At 35.0% G+C, this 20,586-nt stretch overlaps 1 long non-coding RNA gene across 1 annotated transcript; it reads left to right on the forward strand.

Moving 5' to 3' along the window:
* The first annotated feature begins 14,076 nt into the window (after window positions 1–14,076).
* Window positions 14,077–15,747, forward strand: LOC145141447 (uncharacterized). Its single transcript, XR_013722665.1, has 2 exons — window positions 14,077–14,300; window positions 15,475–15,747. It is a non-coding gene; the product is annotated as an uncharacterized LOC145141447 (long non-coding RNA).
* Window positions 15,748–20,586: the final 4,839 nt, after the last annotated feature.

Consider the following 20,586-nt stretch of genomic DNA (forward strand, 5'->3'; position numbering starts at 1 on the left):
TGATGAATGAGAATTTTCATCTTTGGGAAATTAAGACTAATTTCTTGTTCACATGTATATGTGAGTCAAGTGAAGGACTAGGGGATCGGATACACTTGGTTGTGCACTGGTCAAGTCCACCACAAAGATCGATAAGACTATTCGTCATGATTTACTAAAGTTTAGTAAATATGGTTATGCATACAAGTTTAAGTGTAATTCTGAAACATTGGAAAAGTTTCAATGTATGGCAGGACGAATGAGAAGAATCAAATTAAGTAGAAAGATAAAAGTTTCTCCAATCTGAAAAGATGGGAGAGTACTTCAGTATCATGATTTATGATCATCTTAAAGATTATGGAAAGCCATATCACAACTGATTCTCTAAGGACATCTTGGTGCATTTGCTTGGCTAAGAAGAGGAATCGTGAATTGTTGAAATGGTTAAATCAAGAAGATGAGTCATACTTCGTTCCAAAGCAAGTCTTAGAGTCACACTCCAAGATTGTAACTCGAGTGACATAATCTTAAGAAAGGTTTATAACACTTGTCAAATGTAGAGTAAAATGCTTTCTACTCTTGTACATTTGAAATTTGGAATGTTGTGATGTTTTGGATAAAACAAAGACCAACTAAGACCAATAGTGTGAAGTGTTTTTCTTGATAAGAATCCGCACTAACTCTTGAATATTTGTTTGTCAAGGAATGGTTCTTGACAGGAGAATCTCATATGTCATGGAGTCAGTGGGAGTCTTAATGATCTTGAAAAGGGTCTCAAGAAATAATCAAGAATAAAACCTGTTGTTTATCACTAGCACACGACTTGAGGTTTGTAACCTATCGTGTTGACATATTCTTATTTCTGTGCTCATTCCAGTTAAAAGTTGACTATGCATGTGAGTTCTAGGAGTTCTCAATTGTTTTGCATAATTGGAAGACATGGTAGGCCCTTGTGCTGCCAGGTGACAAGAAATTGAGATTAAACAAGTTCAGTCCATATGAGTTTGGATTTGTCACTAACCTTGTCTTATGATTATGGTTTGAAAAATTCCCATGGATAGGAACATACACATCATAAAATCTAAGTGTCATAAGGTTTCTCCCCAATTCATGAAAATGATTATGAGGAAACGCTTTCACTAAGTAGATTTTAAAGAGATAACAATTGTGGGATTTGCATTCTCAAATTCGATTATGATTACGACATCCCTCTTCATAATTCGAATTGTTAGAAGGGGCAAAAGGTCTAAACACTATGATTACGACATTCCTCTTCATAATTGTTTAGACACAAATGTGAGATATCTAAGGAAAGGTGTATGATTTTGATAAAGTCTTATCAAAGAATTGCGTATCAGAAATCTGAACTTTGGTAAGAAAGTCAATAAAGTATTGATTTCTAGAAGTCCAGCTGATTTCTGGGTACATGTCAAAGCTAGTGGGAGCATAAGTGTTATGCTAGTAAAGTAATTATTATGCTAGTGGGATCATAATCAATTATGGTAAGTGTTGCAAGTTAGCAATGTTAATTATAGAAAGCAAAGGTTTAAATTCGCTAAGTTGCAGGGTTTGAAAAGTTGTTTTGCTATAATTAAGGGAGAGGGATTCATACTTCATTTCAATTCTAAAAGCTTAGATTGAGATTTTAATCATTTTTGGTCAATTATATATATGAATGTTATGTTGGAATGGTTCAACATAAGGAAATTCTATATATGGAAATATTATTTGCGTTCTAAAATTCGATTATGATTACGGCATCCCTTTTCATAATTCGAATTAAGAGAACATGGCAAATGGAAATAGAAATATTATAGCAAAAGACTGGTCTAGTATCATGTCTTTATGTGAGACATCATGAATCATGTCCTATATGATTCAGATATAGGATCGATTGTATGTGCTGTAATATTCATCCGTTCTAAATTTTCCAAATGCCTGGGGCATTAAGAGGGAAAATGACTGGAACTGGATATGACTAAAATGATTAAGCAATTGTCGAGAACAATTTGAGGTTTACCAAAGATTGGTTGCTCATGGACACTTGGAAGTATGGTGTAAATTTTGGAAAGGACCATATTGACATATTTTGAAAAGAGGCAACTCCTGTTTAGAAGTGATAGTCAAAATGGGAATATGGAAATGTTTCCATAAGTGGAAGTCATTCTTTAAATCTGTGTAAGATTAGAAAACTTAATGCAAGAAGGATGTTCAAAGCAATGTACTTTGTGATGGGTTTGAGCCATAAGAACTTTCCTATGTGCACATGCAAACCCTAATGCTTGGATCTAGGTTTCTCTAATTGAACATGCATTGTATCCAAGACTTACAATACTAGATCTAATGTAAACAATTGAATCTAATCATATGAAATCAGATCTAAAAGAATACCTTGAATTACTTGCTTGATACTTCTTCTTCTTGGAGCTTAGAGTCACAATTGTCACTCCTCTAATGGCTTACAAACACCAAATAGCAAGAAGATGATCTTGAGGGAGATAGGAGGGAGAGAAATCGGCCTTAGGGTTTCTTGCCTTGCATGAGTGCCGATTTCCCTACCCCAAGGGATCTATTTTATACTATGAGCTACTAGGGTTTCACCTTTAACCCTAATTGAATGACTTAGGCCCTAAGCAATCCAAGATCCTTCTAGATAATAGGCTTGGACGATTTTATGGTATCCAAACCCTAAAATTCGTCCACCCTCATATCCATAAGGATACATAGCCCAAAATACAACTATCACACATTTGACAGTTTATGCCCCTTTATTCAATTAACCTCTTTAAGTCACCAAATTAATTCTCAATTAATATATGACTTATATTAATTAAATAACATTATTATTTCTTTAATATATTATTCTCATAATATATTAACAATAATATCTCTTCTCTCTTAACAAATCATCCTGTCAAGTTGCTATGGTGAAGGCAACCCAAAAGGACCATGCACAACCGGGTCAAGTACTTACCAAATATAGTTACAGCCTTAGACACTAATCCAACAGTCTCCCACTTGGATAAGTCTAGTAACTATATATGCAAATATAATCCGATTAGCAATCGTAGCTCTCAAAGACGCTGTCAAACTCTGATCTTATCAGTATCCTGTCCTTCAGATAAGGGATCGTATAATCCTCTGTTCTAGATACCGTGCGGACAATTACATGGAACATGGTCATACTTATTGTCCTGCAATTTGTTTCTCGATCTCAGATTTACTTGACTTAGAACTTAATTGAACACATCAATTCAGTCCTGACCGGGCCCGACACATAAGTCAAATCAAATCATCGAGGGGCCCTGATATCGCTTTTACCCTCATAGGATAAAAGGAACAGATAAACTTCGACTTATATGTATTTACTATCCACTAATCAAATTACACACAACAATACGTTTTATAACATCAAGTTACTGATGCGTTTGCGCATTATCAATGCATAACCAATTAACAAACAATAAACCATATATCTAGGTTTTAAGACCATATGATATTACCATCTTGTGATCACTCGTGATAAATTCCATGAAGTGATTCCAACAAGTGTGGGTTTATTCCAATGCTCAAATCAAGTTCATAAGCACTCATGAACGTTGTAGCAAACCTTTGCTATGTCTAATACACTTTAGACAATCTACACACCAATTCATGACAGTCTTCATTCATATCTACTTCCAACATATGAACGACTGTGGACTATTCGAATAATTCGATTATTATCAAATAACTTAATTATTCAGGAAGTCAAAACATGCAAAATGAAACAATAGTTAAACAATTAACATAAGACAGTAGCTTTACTTATAAATAATACTCCTTTATTTAATCATCAAATGTCAATTACATTTATCTATTACATGTTTCCAAACTATCTAATCTAAACTAATATCGTCCTTCAGCCCAATGCTCCTAGCGTGATGCAAATGCTTAACCCTGCTCAGTCCCTTCGTAAGCGGATCTGCTGGGTTATCCTCTGACGATACCCTCTTCACCACGAGGTGTCCTTCTTCTACTCGATGTCTAATAAAGTGATATTTTCTGTCGATATGCCGAGATCTACCATGATCCCTTGGTTCCTTGGTCAAGGCAACCGTTCCTTCATTATCACAGAAGATTTCCATAGGCTCCTTTATGGCAGGCACAACTCCAAGATCACCAATGAAGTTCTTCAGCCACATTGCCTCTTTTGACGCTTCGCTTGCTGCAATGTACTCTGATTCGCACGTTGAATCAGCTACAGTTTCTTGCTTGGAACTTTTCCAAGTCACTGCTCCTCCATTGAGGGTAAAGACCCAGCCCGACTGCGAACGGTAGTTGTCCCTGTCAGTCTGAAAACTGGCATCACTATACCCTCGCACCTTTAAGTCATCACTCCCTCCGAGGACTAAAAACCATTCCTTGGTCCTCCGAAGGTACTTAAGTATATTCTTGACCGCAATCCAATGAGCTCTGCCCGGGTTCCCTTGATATCTACTGACCATGCTCAAAGCAAAGGCCACATCAGGGCGAGTACAAGTCATAGCGTACATGATAGAGCCAACTGCGGAAGCATAGGGTATTCGGCTCATCTCAGCTATCTCGGCTTCTGTACTCGGGCTTTGAGTCTTACTCAATTTGGCATTACTCTGTATCGGTTGTTCTCCCTTTTTCGAGTTTTCCATACTAAAACGTTTTAGTACCTTATCCAAGTAAGTATTCTGACTAAGTCCTATTAGTCTCTTACTTCGTTCTCTCACTATCCTTATTCCTAAAATATAGGAAGCCTCTCCGAGGTCCTTCATAGCGAAACACTTCCCGAGCCAGGACTTAACCTCCTGCAGAGTCGGGACGTTGTTTCCTATGAGCAGTATGTCATCGACATACAAAACGAGAAAGCTAACTATACTCCCACTGGCCTTGACATATACACATGATTCATCTTCACTTCGTACAAATCCAAACTCTTTGACTTTCTCATCGAAGCAAAGATTCCATCTGCGAGACGCTTGCTTAAGCCCATAAATGGACTTCTCAAGCTTACACACTCTATTGGGATGCTTTGGATCGACAAAACCCTCTGGCTGAGCCATGTAAAGATCCTCAGCCAACTTCCCATTAAGGAAAGCAGTTTTTACATCCATTTGCCATATTTCATAGTCATGAAATGCAGCAATGGCTAGAATCACCCTAATAGACTTTATCTTCGCAACTGGCGAGAAGGTTTCGTCGTAGTCAACTCCAGGAGTCTGAGTGAAACGCTTCGCAACCAATCATGCCTTATAAGTGTGCACGTTCCCATCCACGTCGGTCTTCTTCTTGAAGATCCACTTGCACCCGACCGTCTTACGACCTGGTACATTGTCAACCAAATTCCAAACTTGGTTGTCATACATTGACTGAATCTCGCTGTCCATCGCCTCTTTCCATTTTACAGACTCTGGGCCTGCCATGGCTTCCTTATAGCTATTAGGTTCATCTAGATTTATTAGTGTACCATCACTAATATACGTGTCCCCTTCGGTAGTAATATGAAAACCATAAAACTGGGGATGAACTCTAACTCTTTCGGAACGTCTAAGAGATAAGGACTCGTCAATTGGTTCAACCGGAGTTTCCTCCTCGGGTTGAGCGCCAACGTTAGAGGTTCCTTCATCGCTCGACTCTTGAATCTCTTCAAGATCGACTTGCCTCCCACTGTCTCCTTGGCTTATGAGTTCCAGCTCTCGGAAAACCCCTCTCCTCGCTACGAAGACAACATTGTCACTCGGTATATATAAGAGATATCCAAAGGATTTCTGTGGGTAGCCGATGAATATACATCGCTCACTACGAGGTTCGAGCTTGTCGTGAGTTTCTCGTCTTACGAAAACTTCACAGCCCCAAACCTTGATATGTGCCAACGAGGGAGCTTTCCCTGTCCACATCTTGTGAGGTGTTTTGGCAACCTTCTTTGTAGGTACTAAATTGAGGATATGGGCGGCAGTCTCTAAGGCATACCCCCAGAATGAGATAGGTAGTGAAGCACGACTCATCATGGAACGAACCATGTCTAGCAAGGTTCGATTACGCCTCTCAGCTACACCATTCAATTGTGGTGTCCTAGGTGGCGTCAATTGTGAAACTATTCCACATTCCTTGAGGTAGTCGTGGAATTCAAGACTTAGGTACTCTCCACCTCGATCAGATCGAAGCATCTTGATTTTCCTGCCCAATTGATTCTCTACTTCTTGTTTAAACTCTTTGAATTTTTCAAAGGTTTCTGACTTGTGCTTGATCAAGTAGATATACCCATATCTGCTATAATCATATGTGAAAGTCACATAGAAGCGATTTGCATCCCTTGTGGTGGATCTAAAGGGTCCACATACATCTGTATGTATGAGATCCAATAAACCCTTACCCCTCGCACAAGTGCCAGTGAAGGGTGACTTGGTCATCTTTCCAAGTAAACAAGATTCGCATGTGTCATCTTCCCTAAGGTCGAACGACTCCAACACTCCATCCTTTTGGAGTTGGGCTATGCGCTTCTTGTTGACATGTCCAAGACGACAATGCCACAAGGATGTTTTATCCATACTATTGGAAGAATCCATACACAACACATCATTTCCTAGGTTATCTACAACCATAACAGTTTCATAAATTCCATTACAAGGCATTGCTTCAAAATATAAAACACCATTTAGATAAGCATAAATCGAACCATTCTCATTATTAAACGAATATCTAAATCCTTGTCTAAATAAACCATGAAAAGAAATGATGTTTCTTGCCATATATGGCGAGTAGCAACAATTATTTAAATCTAAATTTAATCCATTTCTAAGCACTAAAGAATACACTCCAATCTTGGTGACAGGCGACGTTCTTCTGTTTCCCATGATTAGATTTATTCTTCCAAGCTCCACATCCCTATTTCTTCCTAGTCCCTGCAAATCAGAACAAATGTGGTAACCACACCCTGTATCAAGAACCCAAGAAATAGCATGAGATGAATCATTAGATTTAATTGTGTAAATACCTGCGAAAGATGGCTTGATCTTCCCATCCTTGATGGCTTGCAGATATTCCGGGCAGCTTCTCTTCCAATGTCCTATTTTGTGGCAATGGTGGCACTCTGCCTCCTTTGGGGTTGGGTTGGGCTTAGCAGGATCAACCTTGGTCCCACTAGAAGAGGAACCATCTTGGGACTTTCCTTTGCGGTGGTTCTTTGAAAAAGCCTTCCTCTTCTTGCCCCTTCCCTGTCCAATAGCCAAAACAGGAGCAACGGGTGGATTGGGAGTTGGTGCAACAGACTTGTCCTTGAGGTTGCTCTCAGCAGTCCTCAGGAGCCCTTGGAGTTTGCTTAGGGTGACCTCTTCCTTGTTCATGTGGTAGGTCATCCTAAATTGGTTGTAGCATGAGGGCAAGGAGTGAAGAACAATGTCGATAGCCAAATCTTCCCCAAAGTTGACATTCAACTTGCGAAGACGATCAACATACCTTTGCATCTTTTGCAAGTGCACAGTTAGAGACTCTCCACTTCCCATTTTAGCAGTGATCATATTCGTTATGATCTCATAGCGTTCTTGCCTCGCGCTTTGGTGATATCTCTCCATCAAGTCTAGATGCATCTCATAAGGATACATGTCCTCATAGGATTTTTGGAATTCTGAGTTCATTGTGGCTATCATGATGCAATGGACCTTCGTTGCATCACGCTCATGGTTCTCAAAGACAGCCATTTCTTCAGGAGTAGCAGTTTCTGGATTGACCTTCTCGAGCTTCTCATCGAGAACATACTCTTTGTCCTCGTAACGCGCGATCGTGCGAATGTATCTTATCCATTCGCTAAAGTTCGTTCCATCGAAAGTCACTTTTTGACAAAGGCTCATTAGCGGGAATGAGCTAGCAGTAGCGTTGTTTGCGTTAGACATCTACAAATAGAAAGGAACAAAGTTTGATTAGAATTAAGCCCCTAATTAACACCCAAAAAGAAAATTAGGGCTAGGACCCAACAACATTATTTACACATTAGAAAAGGGATGTCGTAATCCAACATGCAAATAATTTGGAGGTAAGTGAATGACGATTCACTAATTCTTCACCATGAAAAACATAAGCTTTAAGTTTTAAATGTATTGAGAATTCCTAGATTTCATTGAGATTCATTGAACCTTTCAATGGCATGTTTAAATCTCGATATGCCCCTCTCGTTTGTGACTGGGATGCCGAGGATCACAAAGTGGGTGTGAATAACCATGCAAATGTACAAGGTGCCCCCACTGTTACAGTTACCTATTCAATGTGCTGGTTAACCACACATGCTCCATTAAACTATAACAAACAATGAGTCACCCTTTGCCACCTTTGCTTAGAACCCAATTAATGTGCCGGTTAACCACACGCACTCCATTAATGTCTTAGCAAGGGTACAAAGTGTAATTTCATGGGATTGCATCAATTCACTTTTCTTAAAGTAACTAAGATTGGGAATTTTATAAAACATGTTTAGTTACTTTATATAGATTCATTATACTTATTAATGAGAGGAGGTTTGCCCTATCCTACCCGTTCGGCTAACGACCCTCCACCAGTCAAGCAAGCGGTGGGTGTGAATGTACACCCATTAAGCGCCATTTTATAGGCAGCAACCTTATACCCACCTTATAGACCAACTTCGTGAATGAGGCCTACTAACGGTAAGACTAGCATTTTAAATTATACATATATATATTAAGCTTGTAATAATATAATAGTATAGAGTTGAATTTTAAACTTGTAAAATTCTAGGGATTGAAATTTAAATTACCCAAATTAAACATTTAATCATAAAATATAAAATTTCAAAGCTTGAGGACAAGTTTAGAACTTTTCAAAACATAAGGATCAAATAGCAAATAATATAAATCAACTAATTAGATTATCTCAATTTGATCTTATTTAGAATTACTTGCAAGACAATTTACCAATTCAATTCAAATAATCAATTATAATCATATAAGGAAATTATTATTCAACTAATTGACAATTATCTTTTATTTGGTCAAGAATATACTCATATATATGATTAAAATCGGATTTTAATGACCCAAAACAGTTAAGGCAAGTATCCTCAAGTAAAACAGCAAGAAATCCCGAAACTTCCTCCTTCTGACGCTCGAACTCGCCGAGTACCTCTATGGACTCGCCGAGTTGGAGCTACTCGCCGAGTCCACAGTGGAACTCGCCGAGTTCATCAGGCAGTCTCACAAAAATCGATTTTTTCAAGCAACAAGCAATCAACCAATGCAACAATTCAATAGAAATCAATCAAAGCTCTGATACCACTGATGGGTTTGAGCCATAAGAACTTTCCTATGTGCACATGCAAACCATAATGCTTGGATCTAGGTTTCTCTAATTGAACACGCATTGTATCCAAGACTTACAATACTAGATCTAATGTAAACAATTGAATCTAATCATATGAAATCAGATCTAAAAGAATACCTTGAATTACTTGCTTGATACTTCTTCTTCTTGGAGCTTAGAGTCACAGTTGTCACTCCTCTAATGGCTTACAAACACCAAATAGCAAGAAGATGATCTTGAGAGAGATAGGAGGGAGAGAAATCGGCCCTAGGGTTTCTTGCCTTGCATGAGTGCCGATTTCCCCACCCCAAGGGATCTATTTTATACTATGAGCTACTAGGGTTTCACCTTTAACCCTAATTGAATGACTTAGGCCCTAAGCAATCCAAGATCCTTCTAGATAATAGGCTTGGACGATTTTATGGTATCCAAACCCTAAAATTCGTCCACCCTCATATCCATAAGGATACATAGCCCAAAATACAACTATCACACATTTGACAGTTTATGCCCCTTTATTCAATTAACCTCTTTAAGTCACCAAATTAATTCTCAATTAATATATGACTTATATTAATTAAATAACATTATTATTTCTTTAATATATTATTCTCATAATATATTAACAATAATATCTCTTATCTCTTAACAAATCATCCTGTCAAGTTGTTATGGTGAAGGCAACCCAAAAGGACCATGCACAACCGGGTCAAGTACTTACCAAATATAGTTACAGCCTTAGACACTAATCCAACACTTTGAATGTGAGACTTTGTTTCCATGGAATTGCTCTCCATTGGAATACTTTGTAATGTCTGTTGCCAAGTCTCTGTGACTTTTGTGCATAGTCATTACAAAAGGATCATTGCATATAAGTTTAGAATCTAACAGATTACAGTAAATGGGAAGAATTTGATATTCTTATGTTTACGGTAAGGATTTGGGATTGTGAAATGAGCATCATTAAAGTGTTGTCAATTGATCTATTTCACAAAGTAAGGACCATAGACAAACATAGTGTGCATGCTTGGAGCATGGGACAACTATTGTTTTAATTCAAGTATTAAGTTGATTATTCGAAACATTATACAATGAATAATGAGTAATCAATATGGCACTCGAGGTTTTGGGGCCATATAGGATTAGTATTATTCTTGTGTTTCACTTTGCATGTTTTGACTTCCCGAATGACTAGGTTATTAAAACCATCCACAATCAATCATACTTTGGAAGTAGGTATTGAGGAAAGACTGTCATGAATGGGTCTATAGTTTGTCTAGGTGTTTTAGACATAGCTGCAGTGTTCATGAGTGCTCTTGGAATAAGATTCGAGTATTGGATTAAACCCACGCTCATTTGAATCACTTCATGGATTTTATCACGAGTGATCATGAGACGATAATATCTTATATTCTTGAAACTAAGAGATATGAGTTGCACTTTACAAGTCGGTTGCACATTGATAATGTGAAAACGCACCAGTAACTTGGTGTTATAAAACGCATCATTGTGTGTGATTTGATGAGTAAATAGAGCAAGAATATGAGTCAAATTTTATCCATTCCTTTTATCCTTGGAGGGATAAAAGCGATATCTATGGGCCCCTCGATGATTTAGTGATGACAACCCTAAGTGATCGGCCGGGCCTGGACTGATTTGATTTGTTCAATTAGTCGGTCATCATAAATCGGAAATCGGGAAACAAAAAATGGACAAAGAGAATGATTTTAATCCATGTCTCAGTCCATATGATATCTAGAATGGAGGAATATATGATCCCTTATCTAATGGACGCGTCATCGACTAGGTTAGAGTTCGACAACAGCTTTTAAGAGCTACGATTGCTAGTCAGGATTTTGGAGTCGTACTTGCAATAATAGTTATTAGACATATCCAAGTGGGAGACTGATGGATTAGGTGTCTAAGCCCATAACTATAATTGGTATGTACTTGACCCGAGAGTAGCATTGTCCATTTGGGTTGCATATCATCAGGACACTTTGTTAGGATGGACTTTTGAGAAGAGGTTATTTATGGTTTATTAATATATTATAAGTTCTAATATATTAATATGAAATCATATGATTTAATTAGTATTGATCAAGAATTAGTTTGGAATTAATTTAGTCATCAAAAGAGACTAATTAAATCAATGGGGACTAAATGTGTAAATTAGTTATATTTATATGTTGGGCTTATGATCCATGTTGGACTAAGTTTGTGTATGGATACATAAAGAGTTGGGCCACATGAACCATGGATCACAAACCCATGGGTATGGTTAGGGTTAACCCATGACCTTTGGAATCCCACATATAAATATGTTACTCCATAGCCAAAATCATGCATGATGTATTCTTGGAGATTATGGACGATTTGGGTGGCTAGGATTCTCTCTCAAAATGTCATCCTTTGTCCATGGTGTGTTGTGATTCCATTTGAGGCATTCATACTATTGGTGCTAAGTTCTTAAAGGCCAAATACAACAAGTTCTACAAGCTACACAAAGAGGTAAATTCCTAACTAGTATTTTATGTTGTTTATATCATTTGTATGCTAGTTATAGGCTTAAAGCTTTGGAAACAATATTGCATGTATAATTAGAGAAAACATAGATCCAAAGCTTTTAGGGTTGTATGTGCACCATAGGATGTTGTAGTATATTAAAACCCAACAACTTATACATCGCATTGATACTTATAAGACGTACAAGTATACTGCATTACTGTGTAAACTGCTCTACATGAGTCTATAACCGAGCTATTTGACGTGTATATCCGCCTCTGTAAAGCATAATAAGGGGGTGTGCTGAAAAAAAAAATCACCAACGCTTCATCGACATCGTGAACCACAAAACAAATGACTTGGACAATTCGTCACCCGATGGGTTTTGTTAAACCATGGGTTGTAGCTAGCAACCATGGGTGGAGGTATCAACCTGTATAGATATATACACAACTTCTTCGCTCACACAAGATTAATGGTTATAGGCAGAGGGTTTTACTAAGATTTTATTCTTAGTTGATGAATTTCAATCTCATGTACACTTTCCGCTTTCTAACAGGTCCAAAACTGAGCGAATGTGTTTCTAAATCCTTAAGTTACTAGACTACCTATTTAACCACACATATATTTCTTACAAATAAATCGGACAACGTAACAGCTATAAATCGAAAAAAAAACAGGTTTTGCCCAATGTAAAACCAACAATTTCCAAATATACGATCAATCCTAAATAGATGTTTTATCGTTGTGTTTAACAATGCGATAACTATTTAGCATATTATAAGCTATATCACTATGACGATTTTTATATCGTTCGTAATATAGTTTATGATTCACGCGACATTTATTTTGCTAAAAATCATGTAAGTGGTTTGATCAAAAACATTTGTGTTATGGTTAATTTTTATCAAACAATATATAACCATTTTATAAAAAAACAAAAAAAAACTCATAGCTAATAAATCAACGTTTTTATAAATCAAACAGTCACTTAACACATTTAGTTCAATATGTTCTAGTCTTAAACCTTATATTAATAGGTTTATTAAACTTGATAATCATTTATTGTTTAAAAACTATATCAAAGTTTTTTAACAAAATTGGACATAATAACGGCTACGTTTTAACTAAAATCAGATTTCAATATATGTAAAATCAACCAAAAGTAGAGAAATTGAACATATATAAATAAAGCAAATAATATACCGTAAACAAAATTGCTTTTCACAACATTTCGTTCGTAACACGAAATAAAACATCTTTTGTTTATAAATTCACCAAAAACCGTATTTTAATACTATATCATTTATAAATATAATTCACATCTTTTTGTTTAATGTATGACTCTTGTATTTAGTCTATTTTTATTTCCCATAAAAATCGTGACGAAATATATATCATATAAAAATAGATATACATAAACATTTGAAGTTATATAACTACAAACATTTATAACTCCTACTAGTTTATAAAATAAATATACGTGTATAACTTTTATATATGATAAAACATATGGACATACATAACCATTTCTATGTAACAAAAACATATATATATATATATATATATATATATATATATATATATATATATATATATATTGATTTTGTATATGTTATGTATATAGAAAATTTCTTACATTCCTATCAAAAATAAGAAGAAAAATTTTGGTAGGAAGGTAGGAAATTTTTTATATACATATTTTTTTAGCAAACAAGCAAAATGAATAATTGGATAATTCAAAGGTAAAATGATTCAAAAGAAATAATTCTCAAAATTCATATTCATGATTCATTTTTAAGTAAATCAAGAAAAAATTCACTTTTATAACAATTTTAGTGAATATCAACAAAATTATCATAAAAATGAATAATCAAAATGTTTTCTCGGAAATTTTTTTGTGAATTATGTTATTTTTGATTTATCTAGTGATTCATTTGTTTTGTCCGCCAAAAGAATATGCCGAAAGAAAAACTTCTTACATTCCTACCAAAAAATTTCTTACGAGATCTATATATATATATATATATATATATATATATATATATATATATATATATATATATATAGAGGTTCAAATGTTTTTTACAACTATTGTGTGTATGTATGGACCAATAAGAATTTAACAATAATTTAATCATTAATTATATTAATAAAGATAAATTAGTAATACTAGATATCTGCATTAATTAATATCCAAAATTAACAATTGATGTTTTTTATTTACCTATTAAAACCCTACCCCACTAAACCCTTTAATCATCATAAAAAACATCGGCTCTTTTCATTGTCGGTCTTCCTCCATCCGCCGCCATCTGAACAACACCACCCCATTACCGTCGTTCTCAAATCATCAGCATCATCTAATATCATTTAAAGTCATCATCTCCACGACCCTAATGCCATTTATCGTCTCTAATTCTTTCCAACGCACAGAGTAATGGGCCTCATCCAGATCGACGACCTCTTTCAAACACCAAGAAATCAGCTTGTTGCTGGTATGTTTTTTCCTCTTCTCCTCTGATCTCTGTAAAATCGACTAGGTAAAGTTGATTTCTAAAATATTGATGATTTTAAGAATTAATTTCAGTTTACTTTTAGGACAACCTTCAAAATCTGCTTTAAGAATTAATTTCACGTTTAATTTATTTTCATAGATCATTTGTGGAGAACCGTCCATTATCTAGTTTAAGAATTAATTTCAGTTTACTTTTAGGGCTAGCTTAATCGTGTTTTATTTCTTTGTGTGAAACAGTTTCATAATTAATATTTAATCTACATCGTTTTCATGTCACATCAATTCATTATGGTAAAGGTTTTCATTTCAATTTGTGCTATATTTTTAGTTAACGAAAAATAGAAAGTTTAGACTGTGAATTGCATTTCATGAGAACTTTAAGAGTTTTCGACGCTTTTTGATACACTTTATATATATATATATATATATATATATATATATATATATATATATATATATATATATATATATATAGTTTATTATTTCCATTGTGAATTGCTAGGTGTGTTACTGGATATATAAAAACACGGTTGATTCTTAATTACTATGATGGATAACTAGAATGAGTTTTAATTGTGAAGCTAATTTGGTGTTTACTATGCTATAATGAAAAAAATATTATGTTAGAACACATTGAATCTAGCCCACATTGCCAATTTAAAATGTTGTATGCGTTCTGCTAAAATTTTAAATGTCATATATATTCTCTCAGAATAAATGGTAATCATATTTTAGATTTACTAATTCTTTTAAAATCTTTCTTTGCCTAGTATTCTTTTTTTTTTTTTTTTTTGTAATAGATGTTTCTCACAGTGAAAACTAGTGACACTTTGATGCTAACTCTATCAAATGTACATTTTAATAGTTGCAGATAGGAAATCTATCAATAGAATTCCATTGTGTAAACCGAGTCTCTTCAGGACCAACAATTGAGTTATGTTATTTAGTTTTATTTTTCTTATCTGATTATGTTATTTAATCTCCTTATTTCTCAATCCATTTTGACAGAATATTAATTTTCTAGGAAAATCAAATACACATAACAGTGTATTCTTATGTATTCTGTCAGAATATATAAAAAAATTCTTAGCAATAATATTATTTCGGAATGGATTAATATATTTGTAAGATTTTGATGTTCTTTTTCTTTTTAGGTTTTGATGAGGTTTTCATTGATGTTGAAAAAAAAGAAAATATAGAGCACGACAACGAGAGTGTACTATAGTAGAATGTATTCTTCCAGAATGTATAAAACGAATCTTAGCAATAATATTCTTTTAGAATGGATTAGTGCTTTTGAGAGATTTTGATGTCTTTTTTTTCTTTTTAACAATTCTTAGTTTTTGTTGCGAATGTTGTTATTATTCAAAAATGTTTTTTTGTATCCCAATCATACAATGTTTTATTATTCAAGAGTGTTTTTTGTATCACAATCATACAATATAATTATTTGATATATTATTAGTTCAAAAATCGATTTTGTATATTCTTTCATAAGGTACTTATTCATGTTTTCTTCTTATTTATGTCTTATTAAAGGATTCCATAAACTGTCATTCTAACAAAATGTCATTTTAACAAAATTTAATTCTAAAAGATTGATATTCTGACAGAATGAAATAGGATATAATTGGTTATGATTACAAAGTATATTAGTATAAAAATTGAATTAATTTTTATAAAAATCAAAATTATCCCTTAAAATTCGAAAAATTCATTTTTTTAAATATAGTTATTTGCCTAAAATATCCTATAATTAAATATGAGTGATAATATGGTACATGATATTCCATTGTAATATCATAGACCCTCAAAATCATAGTCATTCATTATTTTTATCCATTGGTCCAGAATTGTCCTTACGTACACACAATAGTTACTTATAACACAATAATATGACCTTATATATATATATATATATATATATATATATATATATATATATATATATATATATATATATATGTGTGTGTGTGTGTGTGTGTGTGTGTATACTCTATAATTATTTTTGTGATAAAACTTTATATATGTATATCGTAATCATTTTATAAGATTATATATATATATATATATATATATATATGTGTGTGTGTGTGTGTGTGTGTGTGTGTGTCATACTATACTTATAAAGGAGACATTTTTCCTATGAGCTCATGCATTTGAACTCCCATTTTTTCATATTATTTATAATTAATAATGATTCTAATGTTAGACACATGCAAAACCTCTTCAACTTATGTAACTTATATTCTTAATCATTTCAACTTACAAGAAATGTGACTCATCATAGTATGTTTTTTCTAGTTTTACTTTTCAACTCTCAACTTACAAGCATGGAAACAATTTTGAAATAATGCATAAACATGGTCCATAATCATCGGCTTCGTTAGTCCCAGTGTTCATGTCTACTCCTTGCTTTTCTTATAGCTAATATTTCTTGCTACACAAGTGTATGCTACATGCTTATGCTTACAAGTTTAGTTCTTTTATCACAACTAACATTACCCTAAATCAAAGGATTATTTGTGTTTATAAAGGATGCATTTTTTTCCTATCACGTCATGCATTTGAAACTCGCATTCTTTTCATATTCTTTATAATTAATAATGATTCTAATGTTAGATACATGTAAAACCTCTTCAACTTATGTACCTTATATTATTAATTTTTTAAACTTACAAGAAATGTGATTCTTCATAGTATGTGTTTTCTATTTTTAGTTCTCAACTCTCAACTTACACGCATGGAAAATGTTTTAAATTAATTCATAAACATGGTCCATAATCACCAGCTTCGTTAGTCCCAGTGTTCATGTCTACTCCTTGCTCTTGTTATAGCTACTATTTTATGCTACATGATTCTACTTACAAGTTTAGTTCTTTTATTACAACTAACATTACCCTAAATCAAAGGATTGTTTGTGTGGATATAGTGAACTATGGATCCATGGTAGTGAAACATTTTACTTGTTGTTGGAACATTGTTTGCTTTGTCAAAGCTACAACTGGTATGTTTTTATAGGGTGTCATCAATTGTAAGTTTTGTTAGATAATATCTCCAGTTGTATCTTAGTTGTACATGAGCTGTATTACTTGTACTTTCCTTGTACATGGTTTGTATCTTCTATTTATTTGTCTAATTCATTCACCCAAATCATTGGGGTTTATCATTCTAACATGGTATCAGCCATATCCCTTCCATAATTTTCTCTTCCCCTTATTTTTCAGCCACAGTCGTTGCCCTAATTACCGTCGCCACTGTTGTCATCATGGTTGAGACTAATCAATCTCTTCCCTATGCTACCCTAATTCGCATGCTCTCCCTGAAACTCTCCTCCACCAATTATTTGTTGTGGAAGACACATGTTGAGACCCTTTTCCAATTGCAAGGGCTTTTTGTTTTCCTTGATGGTTCAAATTCTCATCCCTTGTCCGCAAGTACTGCTCCCGCTGATGTTGCTTCTGCCGAAAAAGCTAAGAAGGATTGGCTTATGCAAGATCGTCGCCTTCACAGTCTTCTACTTTCTTCTCTTAGTGAGGAATCCATGGCAGAAACTATTGGATGCAAATCTTCTGCAGAAGTTTGGAGTGCCCTTGAAAAGGCTTATGCCTTGCAATCCAAAACCTGTTAGATTCAATTAAAAGACGACCTTGAGCATATGCGTCGCGGGTCACTCTCGGTTGCAGATTTCAGTTCCAAGTTTTGTGGTATCTGTGATCAATTAGCATCCATTGGCGCCCCAGTACCCGAAACTGACAAACTACACTGGTTTTGTCGAGGTCTTGGACCATTTTTCTCTACTTTTTCTTTGCAGCAGCTTCATCTAAAACCTATGCCAACGCTTTCAGACACTATCTCTGATGCTAAGAGTTATGCTCTGTTTCAACAATCGATGGAAGAACCTGCCTCTGCACCAGTTCCTTTTGTTGCTCAATATAATAGGTCACACAACCATCAGCGTGGGGGACGACCATCATCAAATAATCAATTTGCCTCATGTCAAGGAGGAGGTGGACGTCATGCTGGTGGTGGGGGAAATAACTCTCACTCGGGATCAGATCGTCGCAATAATCGGCGCCAATATACGCCTAAATGCCAGATTTGCAAAGTTATTGGCCATGTTGCTCCTGATTGCCCAGAATGGCTTAATCCCACCTATGGTTCATCTTCTCAGGAAAACCTTGCTCAGGCTTTCAATGCAGTCTCCCTAAATTCTGGTGAAACATAACACTGGTACATCGATTATGGTGCTTCATCGCATATGACATCTCAATCCACTCAACAGGAATCTTCTGTTCCTTATTCTGGTAACAATCGTGTCTATATTGGAAATGGTGCCTCATTATCTATCTCTCATATTGGAAATTGTCGTCTTAATTCTTCTCTTTCATTAAGAGATGTGCTCGTGGTTCCATAAATCACCAAAAGTTTACTATCCATCAGTAAAATTACTCGAGATTTACCTGTTACAATTTTATTTGATGATGTTTCATTTGTTATTCAGAACAAACAAACAGGGATGATCGTGGGAAGAGGCCGACGTAAATCTGGTCTCTACATTCTTGAACGTGGTGATGAAGAATTTCTTGGCAAACTTAGGAATCGCAGAATAAGAGCATCATTTAAATTATGGCATGATCGTCTAGGACACATTTCATATGACATTGTTTCTTTGTTGAATAAATTGGGTCACATTTCTGTGACTTCTGGTTTGTCAAACTCATCTACTTTCAATTCTTGTCAGTTAGCCAAATGTAAAAGATTACCTTTTTCCAACAATGATAAACGTGCAAGTTCAGTTCTTAACTTAGTGCACTGTGATTTATGGGGACCCTCACCCATTCCTTCAAAGTTTGGTTATCTGTATTATGCGGTGTTTATTGATGATTATTCCCGTTTTACTTGGTTGTATCCAATGCGTCGCAAGTCTGAATTTTATGAAAATTTTCAACGGTTTCAAACTTTTGTTGAAAATCAATTATCTGCTAAAATTAAGGTGTTTCAAAGTGACGGTGGAACGGAGTTTACTAATACTCTGTTACAGGATCATTTTCACAAACATGGCATACACCATCACATGTCTTGTCCATGTACTTCTGCTCAAAATGGACGTGTCGAACGAAAACATCGTCATATCACAGAAACTGGCCTCTCCATGGCATTTCATGCTTCAGTTCCATTGTGTTATTGGGTAGAAGCTTTCACTGCGGCTGTTTACAACATCAACCGCTTACCTTCTCGTATTCTTGATGGTAAATCTCCTTTTGAGATTTTATTCGGTTACCCACCCGAGTATTCTACTTTTCACCCGTTTGGATGTCGGGTTTATCCATGCCTAGGTGCTTCTACACCCCATAAATTAGCACCACGGACAGTTTCATGTGTTTTTCTTGGTTATAGTACCCAGCACAAAGGGTTTCTTTCCCTGGATAACTCAGTGGGTCGTATGTATGTTTCTCGCCATGCTCAGTCTGATGAAAATTATTTTCCATATTTAACAGAGCAACATATTACTGCCTTTCCAAAGAATCTGTATGTTTCTGTTTTTCTTGATTTACAAGATGACGAAACTCAACCAATTGTGCCTTCTCCATCTACATCTACAACTCCCTCACCAAATGGGTCATCTTACTCGGCTCCCACTTGTGGTCTTTGTGATGGGTTTTCAGCATTCTAACACTTCTATGGTGTACATGCAACCCTAGAAACCTTGGATCTATGTTTGACTAAGATACATGCAAATAATTATTTTTCCAAGGTTCTTATCCTAACTAGCATGGCATGGGATACTTGAATCAAATAAAACTAGTAGAATTACTTACCTTGTAGTAGTAGTTGATTGCTTGGAGTTTGAGAGCCTAGCACCAATAATGTGGATGCCTCAAATGGAAGTCACAAATCACCACAAACTTGGAAACTTGAGAGAATAGTCACAAACTTCTTGAAATCGGCCCTCTTGGTTTACACACATCAACTTGTGCAATTTCAAGAACCAAAGCCTCCTTTATATAGTGTGGTGGATTAGGGTTACATCCATGTAAACCCTAATACCCATGTCTTTTCATTTCCATGAGATCCATGGGTTAAAGCTCCATGGAGTATCCATGGACTTTCCATGCAAGCCTAGCCCATTCCAAATAAGCATTAGCCCACACTATATAAATACAAGAGCCCATATTTAATTAGTCATACTTTTGATCTCTAAATTAATTCTAAATTAATTATAGATCAATACTAATTAAATAATATGATTTTATATTAATATA

Source organism: Lactuca virosa, chromosome 9 (assembly GCF_052849685.1).
Source record: "Lactuca virosa cultivar CGN04683 chromosome 9, Lactuca_virosa_CGN04683_v6, whole genome shotgun sequence".
Classification (NCBI taxonomy): Eukaryota; Viridiplantae; Streptophyta; class Magnoliopsida; order Asterales; family Asteraceae; genus Lactuca; species Lactuca virosa.